An 18,671-nucleotide genomic window follows, 5' to 3' on the forward strand; every position below is an offset into this window, starting at 1 on the left:
CTTAGACTAATTGTGGGTTGTATGTATATATTTGGTGTCATGATGTGGCTATGGCTTGGAAATGGGAATGTTGGTCATATGATCAGCCATTTGCATGGTTAAAATGATCATATATGAACCTATGTATGGCAAGACTAGTTGATTCATGGAGACTACCAAATAGGTAAGTCCTACCTTAAAAACAGATGCTGCCAGCTGCAGTGGCATGAATGTGAAAAATCACTAAAATTCATAGGAATGGAATTAAATAGTGAATAAGCTATGTAAATTAACCTTGATGAGTCTATTTTCATATGGAAGAAACGAAATGGTCATAGGAGTTACAGGTTAAGAGATATTAAAGCTATTGTGAGACAGGGCCAGAATGGTTTCTGGGTTCCCTGTCGCAACTTTAAAATTCACTATAAATTATCCAAAAGAATTAGGAGACATACCTTATATGTACAGATTCCATTTTGAGTCTAGTTTCATTAGAAACAAACGAAACCAGCATTAAAGCCCTGTACAGAGATATATTCAAGTTATACCGCGCGAAGGTCAGAGCAGTCGATCCCTGTAACATGGGTAACTTTAACTAATAAACTGTACCAATTGGCCCGACCAAAATCCTAGAAATAAATCCATGGATGGATATATGAGTCTAAATTCAGGGAAAATTTACGAAACCAGTTTCCGAGTTTTGAAACTCGAGATATGATTTTTAAGGAGACAGTGACGCAGTTTTCCAGCCTGACTGGAAATGTCAAATTGGTGGGCAAAACATGTGAACTTGGCTTGTTAACCCCTCGGGTCCGACACCGGCGATGGTCTCGGGTTTGGGGTGTTACAAAAAATTCCATAAAATTGTAGACTATAAAAATATAATAAAAATAAATTTTACTATGTTGGATTTGTGGTCTCGAAACTACTGTTCCGACTAGACCCAAAATCGGGCTGTTACAACTCTCCCCCCTTTAGGGATTTTTGTCCCCGAAAATCTTACCAGAAAAAATTACTTTCAACTCTCATGAAACACTTTCACTAACTTTCCAGAATCACAAATCGATTTAACTTTTTATATCTCCTTCCAATAACCTTTGAACTTTGATACACAGTGTCGGAGCATATCATCAAAAAATCTGAATTACTCTCTTCGTAACACATATACTCAGTTGATTTGTCAAATAAGAACTCTGCACATACTGAAATGATCATAACAATCAACCACAATCCAAATAACATCTTCCTTTTTGGAGATTATGACAATCTCGATACGAAATTTATGGTAACTCTATCTCATTATCACTCCCGTACCATCATTGACAGTGTTAGTCCTGAACACTTGATTTTCGGCTTACTTGCTAACCAATAGACATTTGAACGTAAACTAAAAAATATCATGGTACATACTCAATCACTAGAACGTCTACTTCATAAAACTGCACATTTTATTACTTTAGGATGAACAAACGAGCTACCACTCACTATCACATTACATTCTTGTATTAAAACATATTCCGATCTGTTCAATAATACATAACTAAAAAATCACAAATTCTTTTCTCAATTCATACTAGACTCATAACTAGATCTTCGGTTAATAATACCTTCAACTGTATTCAACTTTGCTAACATGCTACAGACCATTCAAACTTTCACAACTGTGATAATGTTATCAATTGGAACAACTTTAACTCGTAATAACATCATTCAATTAGAACATAATCTAATAGGTATATCTCTGTACCATACTTGCTAAAATATTGATTTTTCATTCCGTCTATCTGTCTTCATACCCATAAATTCACATAATTTATTCTCTTAGCTAAGGACATGCTTAAATACATATAACTCAAATCACATCTCAACAAATCAGTTCACTTTAATAAAAACAACTGAGTTGATTTCAACTAGCGAATAATAACATATCAAAATACTCTTTTCTTCATGTGGAGAAAATAGCTCAAACACACAATCTTTCAGAATTCTCTTAACATGCTAATCAAAGATCTTTTCAACCGTATTAGCTCGAGGAAACAACTATCCTGATTGAACTCATCGACTTTAATCAAACTTACCTGAGGAAAGAAAACTACTATACAATTTAAGCTTGTACTCTCACCATTTATACCAATGCCGATGTCAATTTCTTCTATGAAAATTAGAGAAATCCTGATACCAGAATCACCACATTCCTATTATCGAATCTAGAAATACAATCATAATAAACATAGCCATCACAGACCAAAGAACATACTTTAAAAATGAGCCATGATTGACAATTTACGAAATAAGAATGATAAGAAAATTGAGATAGAGAAATCCAAGATGCGATACCATACTGGAAGTCTGAGAACATATATCATAAGGAAATAATAAAGATTTTGATGATTCTTCAAGGAAAACCAGAAGAAAAACTTTGCCTACCGGCTCTGGAATTCCATTATGACAGAGATAATATGATTTCCAAATATATACACATGTAAAATAAAACAACACCCAGTAGAAACAGAAGAATGGCCTCACATAAATTTCATCGTCAACTTTATTCTGAACATAATAGAATAGAATCTCAAAGAAATAAGGAAATGCAGATTATAAATCAAATAGACCAACAGTGCTTTCATCTAACATTAGAGTTAGCCAGTATACTCATGCAATAAGAATTTCATCAGAAAAAGAAAAATCATATAAACCTCTGAGGATAAAAGAATATATAGAATACTCAGAAGAGATCATTGTAATCCATACAACCACAATTATTATACTCAGACATCTTTAAAATTCAAACATCATTTCTCTAACTAATTTTGTTATCATGAACCCCATATTATTCCATTCACTAATGAAAATTAATTCGGAAGAAATTTTTAGTAAACACGTCTTTAGACTCCATACCTAGTTGAGTCGATTAGCTGAGACTAACTTCTTCTTTACTCGTGACATTGCATATTTGTATAATCTTTAAAACATTCTAATATTTCTTCCAAAACTGTTTTCACTTTCCACACTATTCTCATCTCTGTATGCATTACTAATTATTTCACCATCGAACTCTTTAGTTTCACACTTATGGACTTATTCAACACGATTCTCGTGAATTTTTGTTACAAAGCAACACTGGTAAAGGGGTGAGGTCGTAAAGCCTCTAACTTGACTCTCATAAACACACACATATGACTTTGCATTCATCATCAACGTAATATCACCATAATCACATAATTCATTCTAAGAAATTTAATATACTTATTTATTTTACAAATGTTTTCTGCCATTCATCATTTCAAAAAATGAATTTACTTACTCGAACTTAATATCAGTATCTAATTAAATTCCAGCATGTAACTTAAATTTTGCTTACCAACATTTGTCAAATTAGAGAACGTCTTACGGGTTTGAGTACACCGTTTACTTGATGCCATAGTCCAACTATGGTCTTACATAAAGTCTCATATCCATGCCATGTCCCAGACATGGTCTTACACGAAATCTCATATCAATGCCATGTCCCAGACATGGTCTTACACGTTACACAATGCCATAGCTCGGCTATGGTCTTACATGTACTCACATGTATTGCCATGGTCCAACTAAGGTCTTACGTTCCAAATGCAATAACCCAGTTATGGTCTTTTCACTGAAATGCCATAGCCCAGCTATGGTCTTACATTCTATACTTTACCATGGTCCAACCATGGTCTTGTACGTCAATTCATCATCGAACAATCGTACTCATTTCCTGTGTTCTACTCAATTTGATCTTCTAATTCAATTTTCATATTATTATAATATTTATGTTTCCATAACAAAGTCATAAAACAAAACATTATATTATCTCTAATTTCACAATTAAACATAAGATTCAACCATATAAACATACTGATTGCACTTATTCAAACAAGTGTTCCGAAACACACATTCTGTCAATTTGAGTAAATTTACTTATCATATTCGCTTAATCAAATGTGCTGGGCACATTGTAATAGCCTGATTTTGGGCCTTGTCGGAACAGTGGTTTCGAGACCACAAATTTGATGAGAAAAAATTTATTTTTATTATATTTTTATGGTCTACAATTTCACGGAATGGTTTTTTGAAAATTTTGTTCAAAAATTACGACGTTTGGGCACTCAATTTAGTCCAAAGGACTAAATTGAAAACAATATAAAACTTGAGTTATAGAAGCTAGAGGTGTGTAATTGCTATGCAATTTTAAATTGGAGGTCCTTAAATGGTAATTAGATCATTAGTTAATTTTTTGGACAAAAATGGACATGAAATAGGTGAAATACAATATTTTTAAGTTAGGTGCATTTTGGTCATTTAGTAATGAAAATGAATTAAAAACAAAATTAAAAGCCAATTTTTGTCCATCTTCAACCCCGTGGCCAAATTTCACAAGGGGAAACCACGTCTAGGGTTTTTCAAGCTTCCAATCTCGATTGTAAGTCCGTTCTTGCGCCATTTTTAATGATTTTTACGTTTTTAAAATCCTCGTAACAAGATCTACCTATTTCTACCATTTATTTGAGTTATGATGAAGGTATAGGGTTTGAACCATGTAGAAATTTGTGAATTTTTATGTTTAATGGTAGATTATGCATGTTTATGGTTGAAGAAACAACTTTTGCTAAGTGATTTTCGGTGAAAATGCTTAAAAGGATTAAATTGTAAAAGCTATAAAATATGTAGTAAAAGTGTGTTGTAGTGGAAATTGTGGGCTGCTATAGTTATGAAAATGGTTTGGCTAGGGTTAAAGTACAAAGAAATTGAATAAATTTCATTTTACGAGCCTAGGGGCAAAAATGTAAATATGATAAAGTTTAGGGGCAAAAATGTAATTTTCCATAATATGATTTTTGGGTCACAATGAATAATGTTACTAATAAATAAGCTAAATGTGATGTTATAGATCAAATAAAATGAGGTTCAGACCTAGAACGGGAGAAAAATAAGTAATTGACGATTAGGTCCCTCTTTGCCATTTTTTGTATCGAGGTAAGTTCATGTATAAATAATGCAATTTTGTATCATGTTTTAATGCTTAATTAATGTATGAATTTCTATGTTTAATTGTTACAATGAGTGTATGAATGATACTATGGTCAATGAGAATGACATTGTGAATGAGTTCGACAAAGATGAGACATCAAGAAAATCTCGTTTGAACCTTAGGAATAGTTTAGGATACAAGTGACATGTCACTAGGAACTATTTGATTATAAGCTCACGAGATTATGTGTATATGTGACTATGTGAATCCGGGTGCTGGTCTTGTACGTTCTACCGGTGGCTAGGTAGCCCGACATGTGTTGCGAGTACCTGTCAACTTGTGTGAGTGGTTATGTCTTGACTGTTAGCTTGTGTGAGCAGGCCCGTGATTAACTCGAGAGTGAGCAATGTGTGATTGTGATATGAGGTAGCATGTGGCTACGTTTGAAGCACTATGTGCAAGTCTTCCGTGTATCCGATAGTATTCCTAGTGTTCAACGGGTAAATCAGTTAATTATGTGACAAGTAAGTCAATGATAAGGAAATATGAGAATTTGTTATGAGTTAGTCCAAGTATGTACTTATAACCTATGAGTAAAGGTCTCGGTATACTATGAATATGTGGTAAGAATGCATACGAGAGAGTTATGCTTGTGAAATATTGATAGTCATGTGACTAATGATCTACAATTATGATAAATGGATGTATGATAAGATTTGAAAATAATCAAGTGTTAGGCTTATGAGCCTAATTGAGTTGGGATATAGTACGATATATACACTTAAGTTGTTATTAAATAGATATGTGAAAGATTGTTAAGCTATATGTTGAAATTATAATTAGTTGTAAATGATGTGCATGTTGTCAAGCAAATTGAAATACCTTGTTAATAATGTGATATGCTATAATGGGGAGATTATGGTTGCTAGCCTAATGACAAGAAAATATAGTTAATGTGTGTAAGATAAAAGAGTAAGCATTATGAATGAGTAAGTGGTAATCATGGGATTTAATGCAAATTGTAATAATAGTATTATCATGGATGGATAAAATAAATAAATGCTAATAGTTGTTCTTATTTGCATATGAACTTACTAAGCTTTGAAGGTTACTCCCCTTTCCTTTCCTATGTCTTATAGGGTTAATAAGCTAGCTCGAGTTGGAGATCACCAGAGATGTTATCACACTATCAAGCTATCATCATGGGGTAAAAGTGAATACAAACCTTTTAAGTTTATGGCATGTATAGGGACTTAGTCATTTGGTGTATGAGTCATTATGATTTGGCTAAATATATTAGCTTGTGATGGTTAAAGATTTGATGTAATGTGTAGCCATGTAAATTGGCTTATATTGGCCAATGAATGGCATGTAAATATTCAATAATGACTAGCTATCGGAATGGCTAGTTTTGTATATGCTTTGGTGTTTGGTATGTCTAAATGAAAGTTAATACAAATAAATCATGAAAGAGTAAAATTAGCATTAAAACAATTTTGGATAGCAGCAGTAGTATAACTTTGAAAAATCACCAAAAATTATGGAAATCAAATTAGAGATTAAATAAAATATGAAATTAAATTCTGTCGAGTCTAGTTTTACATAGAATAAACAGTCTCAGCAAAAGAATTTCATTTTATGATATATTTGAATTTTTGTGAGACAAGGTCAGAATGATTTTGTGTTCCCCTGTTCTGAAGTTGGAAAATCATTAAAAATTGTATAAAAATAATTTGGGGTTTAAATTTATATGTTTAAGTTCTTAACAAGTCTAATTTCAAGAGAAACAAACAGGAACATCATCTGAATCCCGTAATATGAGATAATTAATCTTTAGTGAAGAAAGGTGGAAATTATCAAACAGTAAAATAGGGACGAATTTGAAGAATTAACTATACTTATTGGCTAAACCATAAATTCTAAAAATTTTATGGTAGGAAGATATTTGAGTTTAGTTTTGGAAAAATCAAGTGGATCTAAATTTAGAGTTCTGTAGCTCAAGATATAAATAATTTAGTGACTATGAATCAAGTGGACAATTTTGTTATGAACAGTAAATAATTGTTTTGATATGTTTAAGTCTTCATTATAGTTGTGTTGGTAGGTTAATTGTGCCATGTTAAATTCCATTGAAAGTGTGTATGTGAGTGTGCAAATGAGTGTGGAAAATGGTTTGGTAAATAGCCATTTCCTTGACCACACGAGCAGAGGCACGGTCATGTGTCTCTGCCATGTGAAGGACACAGCCATGAGACATGGGCGTGTGACTTGGCCCTGTGAACCCAAATTGTGCATGACGTCATAAACAGAGAGTTACATGGCCTGAGGACACGGGTGTGTCCCAAGCCACACGGGCGTGTGTATGACCACATGGCTTACCCACACTGGTGTGTGACTCTCCAAAGTATGAAAATTTTCTAATTGTAGTAAAAGTTCCAAAAGTTCTTGGTTTAGTCCCAAACCACACCCAATGTATGTTTTGGGCCTCGTGGGCCTGTATAAAGGACGATATGCATGTGGATGAAAAGTTTTAAATTTGGGCAGAAATTCATGTCTCAGTTTTGTATGACTGTGTGAATTTATATCCGGCAATGCCTCATATCCTGTTCCGACATTGAATACGGGTAAGGGATGTTACGCACATAACATCATATGCATGCCATACAAACATGGATGGCTTATCACCATATAAAGTTTCATTTTATTCGACGTTTCTATATTTCTCAACTTTTAGTTATCTCATTTCGTATATTAACACATACATATCATGAAATTTTATTCATACATTTCCAAATTTTGACACATCATAGGCGCATTTCAATCATATCAATATCATTTTCAGCATTATCGAAAAATAGCTCGATTGGAAGACATCTCTGTCTTAACAAAAAAATTTCTTCAGTGTCAGGAGATATCACACTATCACGAGTAGCAATATGGCATGTCTAATTAGACTCACATACGCTAGGTTAGTCCAAGAATTGACTAAATCATAGAATCTGATACCACTAAATTAACACCCCTTACCCGTATTCGACGGTAGAATAGGGTACGAGGCATTACCAAACTTAAACTCAAACAAACATTCAAAATCGAGACATGAATTTCCACTTAAATTTAAAAATTTTCAAAAACTTTTCAAAAACATTCATGTTGTCCCATAAATGAGCCTACGAAGCTCAAAACATACATTGGAAGCGGTTCGGGACTAAATGAGAACTTTAGAAATTTTTACGACACTTAGAGAGTTTTTTTGCTAAAACAAGTGTCACACGCCTGTGTGGGTAGGTCTTGTGGTCACATACGCCTATGTCCCTATCTCGTGTAACTCTCTATTTATGACGTCATCAACAATTTGAAGTCACATGGCCAAGTCACATGCCCTTGTGCTTAGGACGTGTCCTTCACACGGCTAAGATGCACACCCGTTGTAACACCCCTAACCCGTATCCGCCGCTAGATTAGGGTTAAGAGGTATTACCGGACATATCGAAACATTTCGTGACCACTTCACAATCATAAATTATACATCATCATATCATAGTCAAATATCATCATAAAGTCCCTTTCTTATGTCAACGAGACCTTAAAAATGCATTAGGAAGGGGTCGGGACTAAGCCGAACACATAGAATTTTTTTTTTTACAAAACTTTGAAAATTTTTCTTCAAACAGGGGTACAAGCCTGTGTGGCTAGGCCCGTGTGCAAGTCTGACTTGATTCAAAACTAAACATTTAAGGACATGGTCGAGACACTCACCCATGTTCTCAACCATGTAGGCAATTATGGGCCATTTGTAAGGCAAATTTGCCACCCATTTGGGTCCTCCCTACAAGTCCAAAATGAAGCATCATATATGCAACATTTTCAGCCAAGTTCAACTCCAAATATGTATAAGTGAATCCATAATATCATCAACCAATTTCATGTTCATTCTCTATAACAAAACATACCAAAATCACATGTCAAATATTACCAAATTCTCAACTATGAACATACCAAAATGACCATTTGACTAGGCCATATATATATATATATATATCTCAAAACATATGACATTATTAGTCATTTCAAACTGTATTCAAATAACTAATGTACCATCAATGTTATACTCATCATTTTACCTATAGAAATATGAACCATAAGTCCAAAATACATCCAATATTTACCTCAATGTTCAAGCCGAATCATATAACTAATTACACCATACATATAAACCATGAAACATACTTCCCAAAATGAGCTTAATACATAATCGAATATGCACAATATTAGCATCATGATTAAACCATTTTTGCATGGTTATATATATACTCAAATCAAAATGAACTATCTCAAAACTAGCCTATACATGCCACATAACCAAAACTCAAAGCTTTTATTTACCAAATCGATAACCGGATAGTGTGATGATGTCTCCTACAACTTCCAACCCGAGCAAGTCTCTGAAACTCTATAGACATAGGGAAAACACATAGAGTAAGCTTTGAAAGCTTAGTAAGCCATAAGCAAATAAATCATTTCAATAATATTTATAAACTAATATCACTAAACCCGAATTTAACAAATCTCAATCACATATACATTCATTGTACTCATAAATGCATATAACCACATTAAACAATTCCACTTATCTTATTTATCAATGAACGTATAACCGTACTTTCAAATTCGAATAACAACCGTTAACTCAATTATAAAAGTCAAGCTCGCACATATTCGTTACATCACCAACCAAACTATGTTCATTTATTACAAATCATAAATAAAGTTATATCAACTTTTTTATAAACACTTCCAAACTCAAATATCCATAATTCCCTTATTCACATAAACCAAATTTGCATAAATGAATCATATAGCCAACTCAACCATTTTAATTTCATTATCTATTCAAGTTTCCGAACCAAGAAATCATATATTAAAGCCATGTTTCATATTTCATAAATCTCACGTCCGAAACATAAAACCACAATTTCATATAACGAGCATATATAACACATCATTCATTTGTATACATTCATATCATTCGTTGTCATATATTTCACATATGGTCATATGAAACATACTCACCTTTCGTTTCTAAATTTCATAACAAATCACACGTACCTGAATCGCATCCAATTTCACATGATTATTCATTTCTCAGAATGCCCGTTGAACCGTTAAGAATCAATAAGGATACTCGGATAGCTCATAAGTTCGTACAATGCCAATGTCCTAGACGTGGTCTTACATGTAATCAAATATTTATGCCACTATCCCAGATAGGTTCTTACATGAAATCATATACGATGCCAATGTCCCAGACATGGTCTTACACGTAAATCACAAATCGATGCCAACATCCCAGACGTGGTTTTACACGATAATAAATATTGAAATCCTATGTCATGACATATGTATCCTAACTATTCCTATGGTTCGTACGGGGCTTTTCAGACGATGTCACATTATCGAAACTTTCTCAATTTCACATATTCAATCAATTCATGGTCGGAACAGGTTCTCCAAAGCTCAATTCAATTCGATATCACATATATATTTCTTTACTACTCAATTCAGCACATATAATACACATACATTTCAATTTAACAACATTTATTTATATATGAACTTAGCTCGTACTAAGACGAATGGACCGGAACGACTATTCGATAATTTTCGACATTCCTTGATCTAAATCCGATTTCCTCATTTCTTGATCTAATTCAATAAAAATTTGAATTATTTAATCATATACTCAATCAAATTCATCCAAAAACACATAAATGGGCTAATTATACCTTTGCCCCTAACATTTCACAATTTTCGCAATTTAATCCCCATTTCACAAAACACAAAATATTCAAAATTTGACCACACCCATACTTGGCTGAATTTCACTAAGGTCCCTAGCAGTCCATTTCTTTCATTTATTTTACATTTTGACCCCTCAATTTACAAAATTTACAATTTAATCCCAAATAGGCATTTTTATTAAAAAATTACTTAATTAAATATGAAAATCTATTAACACATATTTATCTTTCATCATCAAACACAAAAACCTTAAGCTATCAACAATGGAAAATCACAAATTCTTCATCAATTCCAAAAATTAAAGCATGGGCTAGCTAATTTACGAAGCAACAATCTCAAAAACGTAAAAATTATCAAAAACCGAGTAAAATACATACCCAAATTAAGCTTCAAAAGTGCCGAACAATCAAAGCTTCATCCATGGCTTTATTTTCTTCCAACATTCGACCAAAAAGATGATAATGCATGCCTTTTTAATGTTTTGTTTTATTTATTTATTATTTAACACATAATTTACCATTTTAACCATTATAAATAAACATAAAAATCATATAATTTAAGTCCATTACCGTCCATGCTAATGTTCAATGGCTAAATTACAACATAAGGCCCCACATAATAAAAGCCATAACAATATAGCACTTTAACAATTAGCAAGTCACTTTCTTGTTTTACGCGATTAGGTCCTTTTTGCAAATTGAGCACACAAACGATAAAATTTTCATACAAAACTTTCACACATATTAATTCACATACTGTAAACACCAAAAATAATATTAAAATAATTTTATGTCTTCGAGTTTGTGGTTCCGAAACCACTATTCTGACTAGGGTCTAAATCGGGTTGTTATAACTTTCCCCCTTAGGGATTTTCGTCCCCGAAAATCTTACAAAAAAGTAGATTAAGAATTTTCTTCCACACAGTACATTTCAAATTCACACATAGCTTTGGATTTCAATCTCTTTAATCTCACAATTGAAATTTCAATTTGTCTTTCACTATACGTCATATCAAGCTGAAACTACTTCTAACTGTATTGAATTACTTTCATCTTTTGCTCAATTCTTCTGATGGCATTAATCCCATGAATCATTTTCTCACAAAGCTTGGTCCCAAAACAACAGAGTTTGGCAACTACAACCATATGATCCCTCATACAATGTCATTTTTATAATCACATGATAGTTTATCAAACAACAATAATCTTTCTTAGTTGCTTTCAAACTCTAAAACATAGGACAAATAAATATTTTGAGAATTTTCAAAACAACCTCGTACTCACAGCTTGCTGCAGTTTCTCCCAGAATTACCATATAAATTTTTAGATTTTAATCTGAAACAATTATGACTGGCACCATGTGCAAACTGACAGTCTCTAAAATGAATAACTCAGCTAATTTATCAAAAGAGGAATCTATGTGTATGGTAAGACTTATTCAGATAGTTAATAATAATTCAGATAACATCTATCTTTTTCAATGATAAGACATAAGCACGATACAAAATTCATCAAAATTCTATTTCATCATTACTCAGATATCAAAACATGCTGAAATAGTCCTGAAGACGTTTAATAATTAACTTTAACATGTTGATAGCTCAAACATTTAAATGTTACGTCAGAAATATTACGTTTTATACTCATTTATCAATACTACTTTCTCAGATTATCATGCATCTTGTTACCCCTATATGAACAGACTAACTGACACTGTGAGCCACCTTCAACAATGGTTATAAAATCTCAGAGCTTCTTGGTATACATACTCCATATCGAAGCAACAAACAATCATCGATTCCACATCTGAAGTTCTGAATCAGAAATAACTTTATGCTGAACCCATTTTTAACTTATAATTTGATAACATATTTCTAAGTTTCATGAATTCATTTAGTAAGCATCAATTACTTCTAATCCAGCTAACATATAATCATCCTCTGGTAAGATCAATCACGTATTCATCATTCCTAAAGTACACAAAAGTTTCTTATTCAGATCATTTGAAACTATAATCATTTCTCTCGGATAATAATATTTACTTACAGACTCAAAAGTTTTTCGATGATTTGAGCTAGCTTTGCTGTGCCAAGTTTGGGTCTAGCTCTGCAACGTCAAACATTTTAAACTCTTGTAATCATCAAATATGTCACATAACTCTTTTTATGCAACTTTAACTGTATGGAATCACAAGATATCTCTGTACACTTTATTATTAGAACACACTTCAAACCGTTCATTGATGCATGATTGAAAATCATAAACTTTTTCTTCAACCTAGACTGAATCAGTACTGATGTTTCGGTTGACAATATCTCCATGAAAAAGGAAAACTTCAACAGTCAAACTAACTTTGATTTATCACAATATTTCTCAGTTAGAGTTGTTCCAATAGATATAATTCAGTATCAAGTCTTCAAGAATACAAATTCTTCTTCCAAACCATCCCTCAATTCACACGTGTACGTTTAAAGTTTATTTCCAATCCGGTGAATAGATTTAAACACATATAACCTAGTTAACTTTTCAATCAAATAATTTCAGATCAGATTAAACTGCTAAAACAGTCTTTTCAAAGAAATCTTTTCTTCTCGTTAAAAAGGATAACCCGGACATATCAGTATACAGATGCCACAATCATCAAATAGAATCATAATGTCATAATAAGGCCACCTCTTACCTGTAATAATAGATAATATCTCAACTGTTAATAAAACATTTGAACCCAGAAGAAAATCAAATATTATTTGAACAACAACCAATGCAGAAGCACAACTTTTATAACTCTGATAACGGTACTGCAGTACTCCCAAATTTCAGAACATAAATTATGATTGTAATAGATATAGCCATTTCCGTCAAATAGATATCTCTTATAAATAATCACATAGAATCATAAGAAAACTAGAATAGCAAAATTTTCAACATCTGAAGCTACACAGAATATCAGAAAATTACAACCCATATAGAATGATATCAACCCCGATGATATCCTAGAAAATGTCCAGAAAGAACAATATCACTCATAAATGTTGGAATCCACAGTAACAGAAGCAATATATTCTTTATGTATTTTCAACAGAACAATAGCCAGTAGAAACAGAGTATTAGCATCATATAGATTTTACAGTCAATTTTCATATCCACACAAAGGAATAAATACCAGAGAAAGACATAGTAATGTCGAATATAATCCAAACAGACCAATGATACTTTCATCTATTAATATGTCTAGCTAATGTTCTCATACAATAAGAATTCTTTTTGAAACTAAACAGTCACATATACTTCTGAGATAAATGTACACATAGAATGTCCAGAAGGAATCATAGTAATTGCCCGTACTATAATCATTGCACTCAACCATCAATACAATTCAATCATTATTCAACTGTCTAATTCTATCATCATAAAGTCCATATTATCCCATCAATAATGGAAATCAATTCAAAAGAACTTTCAGTTAATACCTTTCTTTAGATATCATACTTGAATACTTTTATTTTATTGAATTCAACTTCTTCGTTAACAGTGACTTTGCATAATTTGAATAGTCTTCAGAACTTTTCAATATCTTTTTTAGTACTATATTCATTTGTTGGTTCATTCACTTCTCTGACCACATTATTAATCTTCCAAACATGGACTTCTATAATTCCACACTTGTAAGCTTATTAAACCCAAATCTTACAGATTTCAATGTAACATTTTATGGATAAAGGGGGTGAGGGTAGTAAAGCCTCAAATTGAACTCTCCCATACATACACTTAACACATACTATCACAAATAGCCAGTTCATTACTAATTTCACATCCTCATATCATTTAATAAACTTTTTCTTTTAATCACTTTTGTTCTTAACACATTGTTCATGTGCCAACTCAAATTACTAATTCACAATCAAAGCATTTCAGATAGCAATCATAACACAAATATCATATCTCATATGCTCATATAATTATAACATTTATCAATGACAAAGTGTCATACTCTTTGATCCATACCTTTATGAGTTTCAACTCATAATCAACACATTTCCATTCAAACATTTGAGTACACATTCCATACTATCAGAATTAGCTTGGCTGGAAAACTTATCTATCTCATCAAAATAATTTTGGTCGGAGGTGGGAGATATCACACTAACATAGGTTAAATGTGGCATGTATAGCTGGACTCAGATACGCTATGGTAGTCCTAGAATTGACTAAACCATAGCTCTGATACCAACCAAATGTAACACCTCTAACTCGTATTCGTCGTCGAATTAGGGTTAAGAGGTATTACCAAACATATCAGAACATTTTGCGACCACTTCACAATCATAAATTATACATCGTCATATCATAGTCAAATATCATCATAAAGTCCCTTTCTTAGGTCAACGAGTCCTTAAACATGCATTAGGAAGGGGTCAGGACTAAACCGAACACATACAAAATTTTATTTACAGAACTTTGAAAATTTTTCTTCAACATGCTCGTGTCGTTAGGCCTGTGTGCAAGTCTGATTTGAGTCGAAACTAAACACTTAAGGACATGGTCGAGACACATGCCTGTGTTCTCAACCGTGTAGACAATTATAGGCCATTTGTAAGGCTAATTTGCCACCCATTTGGGTCCTCCCTACAAGTCCAAAATCAAGCATCATATGTGCAACATTTTCAGCCAAATTCAACTCCAAACATGTATCAATCAATCCATAACATCATCAACCAATTTCATGTTCATTCTTATACTAAAACATACCAAAATCACATGCCGAACATTACCAAATTCTCAACTATGAATATACCAAAATGACCATTTCACTTGGCCATATATATATATATATCTTAAAACATATCACATTATTAGCCATTTCAAACCGTATTCAAATAACTAATGTACCATCAATGTTATACTCATCATTTTACCTATAGGAATATGAACCATAAGTCGAAAATATATCCAATATTTACCTTAATGTTCAAGCCGAACTATATAACCAATTACACCATACATATAATCCATGAAACATACTTTCCAAAATGAGCTTAATACATAACCGAATATACACAATATTAGCATCATGATTAAACCACTTTCGCATGGCTATATGTATACTCAATTCAAAATGAACTATCTCAAAACTAGCCTATACATGCCACATAACCAAAACTCAAAGCTTTTATTTACCAAATCGATAGCCGGATAGTGTGATGATGTCTCCTACAACTTCCAACCCGAGCAAGTCTCTGAAACTCTATAGACATAGGAAAAATACATAGAGTAAGCTTTGAAAGCTTAGTAAGCCATAAACAAATAAATCATTTCAATGATATTTATAAACCAATATCACTAAACTGAGGTTAACAAATCTCAATCACATATACATTCACTGTACTTGTAAATTCATATAACCACATTAAATAATTCCACTTATCTTATTTATCAATGAATGTATAACCATACTTTCAAATTCAAATAACAACCGTTAACTCAATCATATAAGTCAAGCTTGCACATATTCGTTACATCACCAATCAAACTATGTTCATTTATTACAAATCATAAATAAAGTTATATCAACTTCTTTATAAACACTTCCAAGCTCGAACATTCATAATTCTCTTATTCACATAAACCAAATTTGCATATATGAATCATATAGCCAACTTAACCATTTTAATTTCATTATCTATTCAAGTTTTCAAACCAAGAAATCATACATTAAAGCCAAGTTTCATATTTCATAAATCTCATGTCCAAAACATAAAACCATAATTTCATATAACGAGCATATATAACACATCATCATATCATTTGTTTTCATATATTTCACATATGGTCATATGATACATACTCACCTTTTGTTTTTAAATTTCATAACAAATCACACGTACCTAAATCAGATACAATTTCACATGATTATTCATTTCTCGGGATGCCTGTTGAACTATTAGGAATCAATAAGGATACTCGGATAGCTCATAAGTTCGTACAATACCAACGTCTCAGACGTGGTCTTACATGTAATCAAATATCGATGCCACTGTCCCAGAAAGGGTCTTACATGAAATCATATACGATGCCCATGTCCCAAACATGGTTTTACACATAAATCACAAATCGATGCCAACGTCCAAGATATGGTCTTACACGATAACACATATCGAAATCCTATGTCATGACATATGTATCCTAACTATTCCTATGGTTCGTACGTGGATTTTCAGATGATGTGACATTATCAAAACTTTCTCAATTTCACATATTCAATCAATCCATGGTCGGAACAGATTCTCCAAAGCTCAATTCAATTTGGCATCACATATATATTTCTTTACAACTCAATTCAACACATATAATGCACATGCATTTCAATTTAACAACACTTATTTACTTATGAACTTACCTCGTACTAACACGAACGGGTTGGAACGACTATTCGATAATTTTTGTAACACCCCTATCCCATAACCGTCGCCGGAATAGGTAAGGGGCATTACCAGATAGACAAAACATTTCATATCAATACAGAATCACAAATATCACATAAAATTAATGCATAATCAAATCAACAATTCATCCCTTATGGAGGTCTCCAAGACCTAAGACATACTTTTAGATAAGGTCGGGACTAATTCGAACACAATCAGAATTTTCAGAACTTAGAAAAAAATTTCAATTCTGTTAAGGTCACACACCCGTGTGACCAGGCCGTGTGCCTTACACGGGTACTAGACACACCCATGTAATCTAGCCGTGCCATAACAGAGTATATATTCTGACTTTTACACAAGATCAACAGACACGGTCGTATGCCATGGCCGTGTGATACTTAGCTAGCTACTAACTTAAGCCTACGGCCATATGACACGCCTATGTGTCTTAACGTTGTGATCTTAAGAGGTTACTACTTTGCATACACGGCCACAAGGCATGCCTGTGTTCCCTGACCATGTGGCACAATGCAGGCTTGGTTTAAGCCAACTTGCCACCCCTTTTTGGGTCATTCCTACAAGCAAGATTAAACAACATTTATACCAAAATATTCAGCCAAAACCATGCTCAAAACATGCTTCATTACTAAATCATCAACATTCACTAACCTATTCAAATACATACCAAAACACATTAAAAAAAAAAATCTTATTACAACAACATGCCAAAATGCTCATTTCATAACTCACTTATGGCATCTTCTAACTCATGCTTAAACTTACCATTTCCTCGACTTGGCATATTTCAAAATGAACACCATATACAAGGCCATATAACCATTACAAGCATACACAATTTGGCATCACAAACCATTTACCAAAACTAAGCACAAACATACCATTTGCTAGCCAACCCTCATGGCATAACATATATACATATCAAAGCTTAAATACATAGACATTCTAGCCTATACATGGCATACTTAAAAATATTTACACTTTCAAAAGTACCAAAATGAGTTTGATAGTATGGTGACAATCCTCGACTATCCCCGAGCCTTCAAGCAGCTACGATAAGCGTAAATGCATGAAATCACACAGAGTAAGCTACAAAGAGCTTAGTAAGCCAAATACAATTGGTTTAACTATTAAAGCATATAAGGTACAAATCAACAGCAAGAATTTCATAACCATTTTACAGAATAGTTCATGAGCCTAACTATGCTCATTTGCTTGTATACATGTCATGTTTCATTTCCATGATTTCAAACATACTTCGCATTCATTATTTCACAGAAACAGTCTTTCATATTAAAAAATTTAGTACGATACAAACGTACCTGTATAGATTTTACATTTCATATATTCATTCCCATATCTCGTACTCTATCATCAGATGGTTCAGAAACGATACAGATACTCATAAACGAGTACAATGCCGACGTCCCGAATGTGGTCTTACATGTAATTCAG

This window comes from Gossypium arboreum, chromosome 8 (assembly GCF_025698485.1).
Source record: "Gossypium arboreum isolate Shixiya-1 chromosome 8, ASM2569848v2, whole genome shotgun sequence".
Lineage (NCBI taxonomy): Eukaryota > Viridiplantae > Streptophyta > Magnoliopsida > Malvales > Malvaceae > Gossypium > Gossypium arboreum.